Genomic DNA, 10005 nt, shown 5'->3' on the forward strand with positions numbered 1-10005 from the left:
CCCTTGTGCTCACATCTCCTGGGAAGAAAGGAGAGCCACAGTGCTTTGTAACTCCCTCAGAAATTTTCTTATAAATGCCCAAAGCAAGCTGCCTTTTGGTGAGACCTGTTTATCTCTGGGCTCCTGGGACCACTGTCTTGAAATCAACCCGGATGCTAGTCTCTATTTCTTTTCATCGCGTCTCTATTATTCTCTTAAGATGATGGCTTCATGTACTAATTTACATTCTAGGTGTCTTTTTCAGATACCCAATAGACAAAAACACTTCATCCCAATATTCCAGAAACATTTATTCACCTACCTTTTCTGATAATTTTTAAATTGGGAAAATTCACCAAATGCAGTCATGAAACATGCCACAGCCATGTGCCTGGTAATGTGTTGGATGCTGGAATGCAGAGACGAAAAAGGCATGGACTTGGTCTTCCAGAGACACACAAGAAAAACGAGAAGACAAGTATAGAAAGAGGAAGTTACAGTAAAAATGTCGAATGTCATCCAAAATGGAATTATATAAGAGAAGAAGAGAAATTATGTTCCCTTAACACTATCCAAGTGTGGGAGGAAACATGATACACGTATCCCCCAGCTTTTCTGAAGTTTGCTTTATGCCACTTTGCTTTCATGCAAGACCTACACTAGTACCTATTTTTGCTAACAAAAAGAAATCCGAGGAGGATTTCCACTCCCCGCCCCCCCAAAAAAAGAAAAAAGCAGAAGTAGCATTCAGCACTGCATTACAGTGAGTCAGTATAGAGGCAGCTTAGCCCCAGAACAGCCAGCGTGGCCCTGCCAAGCTTCTTCCCCAGGAACTGCTCTCAACTTCTCAGCATCCAGCCCCCACAGCTTTGAACTGTGTCTGTGAACATCTGTGCTTTATCTCCATTTATTCTGTGCATCTCTTAACAAGATGTGTCCTAAGGCATCCGAAAAGCCTAAGAGAAGTGAGTTTTTGGGTCTGGGAACACTCAAAAAATTTCCCATATATATTAATGGTAATTGCTTCTTTACTTTATGCCATTTCAGCTTACAAAAAATTTCAAGGGAACGCTGCACTGCGGAATAGCAGGAAAAACCTGTATAATGAAATCTTTGATATAATGGTAAACTGTGAGGTAAAACAGATCTGGGGTTAAGCCAAGGCTGTTTACTAGCCGTAAGATCTCTATAAGTCACATCCTCTTAGCCAATTTCTTATCTGTACGGTGGGGATACAGAAAAGTACTTCTAGTTGTCAAGATGGTTAAATGGATAGACTGCAGAGCACTCGTTTAATATATATGGTAGTTGCTCAATTAAATTTTCGTTGAGCAAATGAATGTATGCCATCAACCACAGGCTCTGGTGAGCATGTAACTGTCATATACAGCATAGTGTTTTAATGTCACAGTAATCTTGGTTTGAATCCCTGCTCTCCCATTTCCCAGCGTTGGGATTGTGGGTAAACATTCCCCCAATTCTCAGTGAATAAAACTCCTCCACAGATGAGTCGGAAGGACAGAAAGGTAATATGCACAGATCAATTCTCATAGTGCCTAGAATACGGTGAGCACTCAACAAATATTAATAATTTTGATACTATATGCATTTTCCTAAGATTTAAAATGTGTTTTAACGGCAGCGAAAAACTTTCAACTGGAAAAATAATAACCCACTTACTCATCATCTGTTTTGCGTTGCAACGGTTATCCCCAATATACAAGGCTGTAGGCACACAAATAGAACTTCCAGTATTTTCAAAGGAAATAGCTTATTCCTAGGATTCACTTTTCCCACCGCTCCCAACGTTTGGTACATGCAATTCAGCCTTCATTTTCGTTTGCCCCATGGAACTTGCTTGCCTTATTTTGATGAAATACTCAAAAATCAAAATAATTTTTTTTGGTTTAGTCTCATTATTTTTTCAAACTTTTTAAGTTCTGAAATTATATATGAACCTCTCCTGGGTGTTACATATTTTCCCTTCACTCTGGTTTCCCTGGATTGGTGTTTGTATGACTTTTCCATTTAAATGATTTTTGTGAGCACTAGGACTCAGTAATGTGAAACCCTCATGTGCTTTACCAACCATCCCTAATCCCCCGGCTGGCACATGAGACCCGTGGCAGGAGGGCGCTGTCATTTACTGATAAAATCCCTCGGCAGCCAGAACAATGCCAGACATATCAGAGATGGCTAAAAACACATGGTTGAATAAAAAAATGAATGTGTTTACACAGTCTCCTGGTTTTACAAGGTTTACAGATCTCCTGGTTTTCTTTTTCAGCCATTTGAAATTACTTAATACATAATTTGTGAACTATGGAAGTTTTATTATGCTTTTATTAAACGTTCTAATAAATTCTTTCCTAAATAAATGACTTGCATATGGTTCAGTCATTTAAATAATGGCAACCTTAGAGCACTGCTTTTCCTGAGCTACCTTTTCCGGCCATTTTACCACTTCCTGGTACACATTTGCCTGTTTCCCATCGCCTGCTAATCTAGAATATTCGGGGTTTTGCAATAGCCTTTTGTCTAAAATATAAATTATAAAGATATTCGTTAGAAAATAAATAATTAGGATATAACCCAGTAGTTTTCGAATTGTACTACTAAGGATGTAACGTAGTGAATGGGTGTTTTAGTAGAAAAGGGACTCCATTCCTGTTGCTGTGCCTACTGTCAGAAGACAACATTGTTATGACCTAGGTATGGTCATAGGTAATAAAGCAGAGAATCCCAACCTTTTCAAGTGCAAGCATTCCCTTTGATCATCAGGCAGCGTGCTTTTAGAATTCATTCACACAAAATAATAAAATGTATATTAATTTAGGAATGTTAAAATGTATTTTACTGATTACAACGGTGTCTTCATTTTTTGAAATAGTAGTCAATTCCAGTCAAGCGTATAATTGTTGGAATTTGTACTAGTTTACAGGTCACTCCGAGTGACTCTGCAGATCAATGTGCTCCAAATGGATCTCAACCCAGTTTGCTCATGAGAATCATTAGAGAGCTTTTTACAAAATATGGTTTCTGTGGCCAGGGCTGGCTTCATGGGCACACCGTCTCTGCCGTCACAAAGGGCCATGCTTGGAAAAGCTCCTCTCTTGAGTTGCTCTGCTGTTGTCATATTGACGTTTTTAATAATTCTGAACACGGGTACCATGCATTTTCACTTTGTAGTGGTCCCCCCCAATTACGGTCAATCCTGACTATGGCTCCACCCACAGCTACCAAATCATAATTTAAGGAAGGGGAGTGGATGAAGGAAGCTGCGGATTCAAGGTTACAATTTGTTTTTCATGTAAAGGCTGAAAGGCAGAAGGCTTAAAAAAAATTTACAAGTAATGAAATGCACTAATCTCAAGTGTTTGTCAATGAGTATTGGCAAATGTTTACAAATGGCTTTTCTGTGGTGATGTCGTCAGTGTTTTAATTTTAGCTAAATTTTTATCCTTGTCTGTGGATTGTCTTTTGTGTTTTCTTTGTGGTTTCTTTTAATGAGCAGATTTTTTTTTTTAATTTTGAAGAAGTTCATTTTTTTTTTCTTTTAGAGTTTTTGTGTCCTATCTCAGACATCTTCGCTTACCTCAAGTTTCCAAGGATAGTCTACATTTTGCTTTGGAAACTTTATAGTGTTAGCTTTTTCTTGTAGATGTGTGATCCATTTAACTTTTTTTTAATGGCAAGAGTTGGGCAACTGGAGCTTGCAGACCAAGTAGGTGCCACCAGCTCTTATTTAGATGAAATTTTATTGAACACTGGTTCATTCATGTGGTCGCATATTATCTATGGCTACTTTTGCACTACAATGACAAAGTTCTATAGCTGTAACAGATTGTATGGCCCAGCAATTTAAAAATACTTGTTTTACTATCATACCTTTTACAGAAAAGTTTGTCAAACTCTGGTGTATGTTGCAAGAAAGAGATCAAGTTTACTCTTCTGTGCACTTAATCCAGTTTTTTATCACTATTTACTGAAAAGATTTTCTTTCCTACATTGAATTGCCTCGGGACCTTTGCTGAAAATCAATTGGATCTGTTTCTGGACTCTCTATTTAGTTCTATTAATCTGTCTGTCTGCTCTTACCACACTGTCCTGGCTATTTCATTTTTGTAAGTCATAAATCTGATATCAGGTAGAATAAGCGCTCCAACATTATTTTCCTTTGTTAAGATCGTATTGGCTGAGTCTTTGTTATTCCCTATAAAATTTAGAATCAGATTCAGAATTCCTTTGAATGATTGGAATTGCATGAATTTATAGATCGAGTTGGAGGAAATTTATATCTTAACAATATAGTGTCTCTCCACCCATGAATATGATGTCTCTCTCCATGTAGTTAAGCCTTTATATTTTTCAGCAATATTTGTAGTTTTCAATTATAGAAGTCTTATACCTCTTTTGTTAAATTGTCCTGAATTATTTTATTTTTTGAAACTGTGGTGAATAATATTTTTAACTTTAACTGTATTTCCCCAATCGTTATTTTCTTAGAATATGGAAATGTATTGATTTTTCACCCCCACCCTTTTTTAAAAGATTTTATCCATTCATTTGAGATAGAGAGCAAGAGAGAGAGAAAGTGAGAGCAGGAGCAGGGGACAGAGGGAGAAGGAGAAGCAGGCTCCCTGCTGAGCAGGGAGTCTGCCATGGGACTGGATCCCAGGACCCCTGCATCATGACATGAGCCAAAGGCAGACACCTAACCGACTGAGCCACCCAGGCGCCCCAATTTTTCACCCCTTGTATACTGCAACTTTGCTCAGATTACTTATTAATTCTAATAGATTTTACAGATTCCTTAGGATTTCCAATGTAAACAGCCTCACCTACAAATCTTTAAAAAACAGAAGTTATTTTTTCTTTATAATATTTGTGCCCTTTACTTCATTTTCTTACCTTATTTCACTGGCTGGGACATATGATACAGTGTTGAGTAAAAGTGCTAAGAATGAATGTTCTTATGCTGTTTTTTATTTTATGGAGGAAGAGCTGAACATTTGACACTTTAATGTGATGTTGGCTGTATGTTTTTCATAGGCAGTCCTTATCAGATTGACAAATTCACCTCCCATCTTGGCTTGCTGTCCTTTCAGGAATAAATTCTGAATTTTGTCAAATGCTGTCCCTGTATCTATAAAAGTAATTAAAAGATCTTTCTTCTTTTCCTGGTAACATGATGAAATATAGTGAAAATGTTTTGAGTAACAAACCAGTTTTACATTCTTGTGACAAGCCTCAATTAAACAAAATGAATTATCCTACTTAAGTTGAATTTTAGGATTCAACTTAAGAGTATTTTGTTAATAATTGTTGCATCTGTGCTTATGAGTAATATTGGTCTGTAATTACAATGAACTTGTAAAATGAGTTAGGAACTATTCCCTCCACCTCTGTTCTCGGAAAGATATTTTGCAACATCAGTGTTATTTCAGACTTAAATACCTGAAAGAACTCACCAGTGAATCCAGCAAGGCCTGGAGTTTTCTTTTCAATGGGCTTTTTCTTTATTATTATAAATTAAATTTCTTTTATACATAAAGAGTTTTTCTGTTTTCCATTTCTGTGTCAGATTTGGTAAGTCGTGTTTTGAATGAATGGTTCCATTCTATCTAAATTCTTGAATGTATTGGCATAAAGTTCTTAATAATATCCCCCTTATTATTTTTAATGTCTATAAGATCTGTATTGAGGTTCACATTCTTTATTAGTATTTTCCCCTTTTTTCTTATCAATCTTACAAATAGTTTTTTATTTTATTTTATTTATTTAAAATCAATTTTATTAAGCTGTTCCAAGAATGAAATTTTGATGTTTAAAACTTCAGGGGTTTTTTCCTTCTTATTTTTGTTCTTCTCATTAGTTTTAACTTCCTTCAGCTTACTTAGGGTTCAGTTTACTCTTTTTTTTTTCCTAGATTCTCCATGTATAAACTTTGTTTGTTTGTTTGTTTTTACCTCGAACAATTCTTCTTTTATCATACATGCAGTTAGAGCAAATTTTCCTCTAAGCACTTTTAGTTGGATCCCCCAAATTTAAATATGTTGTGTTTTCAGTATCACTCAGGCAAAATATATTCTAATTTGTCTTTTTATTTCTTCTTTTGTTCATGAGTTATTTAGAAATCTCTTGTTTCATTTTTAAAAATGTAGGGATTTTCTAAATAATGTATTATTGTTTCCTAAGATTATTCTGCTTTTGTCAGAGAAAATGGTATTTCATTCATTTGAACTTATTGAGATTTAAGATTCATCATAAGTTGTATTTCAAAAAATACAAAAGAATACATACTCTGTGGTTGTTGGGTGTACCTCTATAAATAGTCATCAGGTCTAGTTGGTTTATTGTGTTGTTCAAATGTTCCATGTTCTTACCTTTGTGGGGGGGGAGGGTCTGATTTCTTTATCACTATAAAAAAGGTTATAAAATTTCCAAACATGATTATGGATTTGTCTGTTTCTCCTTTTAGTTCTATCAGGGGTCTCTTGGGCTTCACTTTAGAACTTTACCTTAGAGCTCCGTATGTGATTAGGTACGTACACGTTGGACTGCCATGTCTTTCTAGTGAATTGACCATTTGATCAATATGAAGTGATGGTCTCTAGCACTAGTGATACTCTTTTTCTTGAAATCTACTTTATCTGATGTTAAACCAAATACACCAAACTTTCTTATGCTCGCTGTTTACACTACTGTTCACATTCTATATCTTTTTCTACCTTTATATTTTCAACCTGTCAGTGTCATTAAATACGTCTCTTGCAGAGAGCATGAGGTTAGGTACTGCTTTTAAAATTGGAGTACTTAGTCCATTTATAGTCAGTGCAGTTGTTGTGCTATGATTGGACTAATTTTCCCAACTTTTTATTTGTTTTCTATTTGTCCTATCTCTTTTCGGTTTTTTTGTTCTTCTGCCTGCTTTCTTTTGTCACTATATATATATAATATATATATAATATATATATTTTATATATTTTATATTCTTATATATATATTATATGTCCATATATATGGACATATAATATGGATATAAGAATATAAAATATACACGTATTTTTTAATTTTTATTTTTATATGTAAATATACTATATCTTTTCCAAAGTTTTTAACTTTGTTTACTCCATCATGTTTTAGATATATTCCTTTATATACTTTTTAGTGCTATTTAGGAATTATAATATGCCTCCCAAACTTCTCATTCTCTACTTAAAGTTAATATTGTACTAGTTTAAGTAAAATCTAAGAATCTCATAACAATATAATTTCACCGACGCCCATCTTTTGTGCTTTGTCACATACTTTATTTCTATATGCACACAGTAAATATTATTTTTACTTGAAATAATCTTTTAACTTTTAAAGACATATCATTTACCCACCTATTGATCGCTTCTCTTAGTTCCTCACTTAGTTATAATTCAATGAATTCCTAACTTAGTTATAAGTTTCTATCTGATAACATTTGCCTTCAGCCTGAAGACTTTTCCTTAGCATTTCCTGTAGCACAGGTCTGCAGGCAACTCTTCTAAGCTGTTATTTAACCAAATATCTTTTTATTTCGCCCTCATTATTGAAGGAGGGATTTCTGATGAGACAGTTTTTCCCCAGCACTTCACATATGCTGTTCCACAGGCTTCCGGCTGCCATTATGCCTGACGGAAGTTAGCCATCATTTGTGTCATTGTTCACTTGGATATGATGCGTGTTCTTTCTCTGGCTGCTATTAAGATTTTTTGTGCATCTCTTGTTTCCAGCAGTTTGAGTACGATATGCATAGATGTGGTTTTCTTTGTATGGGGAAGGTATTCAGTTGAGCCCCTGAGAGGCCATGTAATGAGAATGAGGACTATGCCTTAGAGTAAGGACCATAATTTAGGACAAAGAAAATAAAACACTATAGAACTAGTTCAGCCAAAGATAAAACCAAGCCTGATTGGCCCGACAGGATACAGCGGCGATCTCACGACCTGCCAGAACACAATTCAGTCATGGTGTAGCCAGGCCAGTCCAATAACTTCTCCCAACAGTGCATGGCCTCGGGGTTCCGTGCAGCTCTGGCTCTGTGCAACAGCTCTGTCAGACCTGACAGCCCCCCAGACCCCGCTCCTGGACACGCTGGGCTCTTACAGGGACACCCAAGGCTGTCTTTTGGGACTGCCATCTGCAGGATCACTCCCTCTTGTGTCCTGCATCAGTGGACTCCACCTGTACTCCCCAGCTCCTCTCCTCTGCTCCACAAGATAGCTGTTCTCTGCTTGGACTCCATCTGCCTGTTCTCAGGCTGGGAAAGGAGCAACAAGGCAAAAGTGGGTCACAGGTCTTATCTTTTCACTCTCTCAAATTCCACAGTCCTCTGCTCAGACTGTCCAATGCATAAAAACAGTCGTCTCATATACTCTGTCTGGCTTTACATTTATTTACAGCAGTACAGCACATTCAAGCTAGTTATTCCATTATGGTCAGAAATGGAAGCCCTATTTTTTTTTTTTTTTTCAAAACTCTTCAGGTGGTTTTTGGTGGGTAACCTAAGATAGAGACCTACTGTCTTAGAGTGCCTGGATGAGGTCTGCTGAGCACTCCCCAGTGCTGGGAACCAGGACAGGAAGAAAGGTGACCAGAGAGGAGATTCCAAGGGAAGGGTATTCAGTTTTCCTTTCCCAGAAGTCCCTTTCCAGGAGATAAACTTCCGAGACAGCATGGTGTAGTGGATAATATTCTCAGAGTAAGAACCCTGAAATTTTAGGTCAGCTCAGCCAATAACTCCTGGATGCCCATCATTATGCCCATTCCTCATCCACAGAAAGACAGTATTAGATACAGAAAACTTACTTTTATCTATCATCTAGAGTCTGAGGACCACAAAATATTATGCTAATAATTTCCATAACCAAGTGACCCACTGGAAGGCATTACAAAATCAGGTTCCTAGGGGCACCTGGATGATGCCGTTGGTTAAGTGTCTGGCTCTTGGTTTCGGCTCAGGTCATGATCTCAGGGTCGTGGGATCAAGCCTGCTTGAGATTCTCACCCCCATTCTTCTTCCTCTGTCCCTCCCCTAGCTCATGCTCACTCTCTCTCTCTCTAAAATAAATAAATAAATCTTTTTAAAATTTTTTAAATAAAAAATCAGGTTCCTATTATGAAAAACAAAAACTTCATGGAATAAAATCATGTGCTTCTAAGAAAACGATAAGATAGAAGTTAAAATTGCCTGTCAGAGACTACAGGGATTTTAATATATTGTCAAGAACTCTTTGCTGAATTTCAAGATTTTCCAAAGCAGAACATCAACTAAATCCCAAGTAATTGAGATGATCAGATATTTTATTTAAAGACATTTTCTACTCTCAAATGTTCTCTATTGTTAAGAGGGCAAGTGAATCAATTCTTACCTGACTATAGCCAAATGAAACCATGGCCAATAAAGAAAAGGGGCATGTGCAAAATGACTTTTAAACCTTAAATAAATTAATTATTTTGAAAGCATAGTACAGGAGAAGACTTACCACTTAGCCTGAACTCATCATATCCACATGCTTTTTACCAAACGTTTATGTTGAAATTATAAACTTTCTCCCCCTCTTCACATTCCTATTTCTCAAGTTACTCAAGAGATGATCATTGAATCCCTTCCATTAAGCATCAGAACTGGTTCTTAGGCTCAGCTTTCTGAGAGCTATAATCTGCTACTGAGGATAAGACAGCCTGGAAATTTCTGTTGGGTAAAAGTTTTGGCCTATGTTGAGCTGGAAAAACAAGACACCTCTGTCTTGTAAGGCATGTTTTGATGACAAGACCAGGATTCTAATGGAACGTTGAAGTCTGGGGTTCTGTGCATCCTTGTTCCTTAAAAGTCCTGATTCCAAGGCTTCCTTCTAACATAATTATACACTTCCCCTCATCTCTGAAATTCTGTGATTTGCCTTTGCTCAGATTTTATTTCCGATATCAGGAAGAAACACATTCAAAATGGTCACAACAAATTCAGCTGGGTTTTCATGTTTTCAAGAAAAA

The sequence above is a fragment of the Ursus maritimus genome, unplaced genomic scaffold, assembly GCF_017311325.1.
Source record: "Ursus maritimus isolate PB19 unplaced genomic scaffold, ASM1731132v1 scaffold_18, whole genome shotgun sequence".
Classification (NCBI taxonomy): Eukaryota; Metazoa; Chordata; class Mammalia; order Carnivora; family Ursidae; genus Ursus; species Ursus maritimus.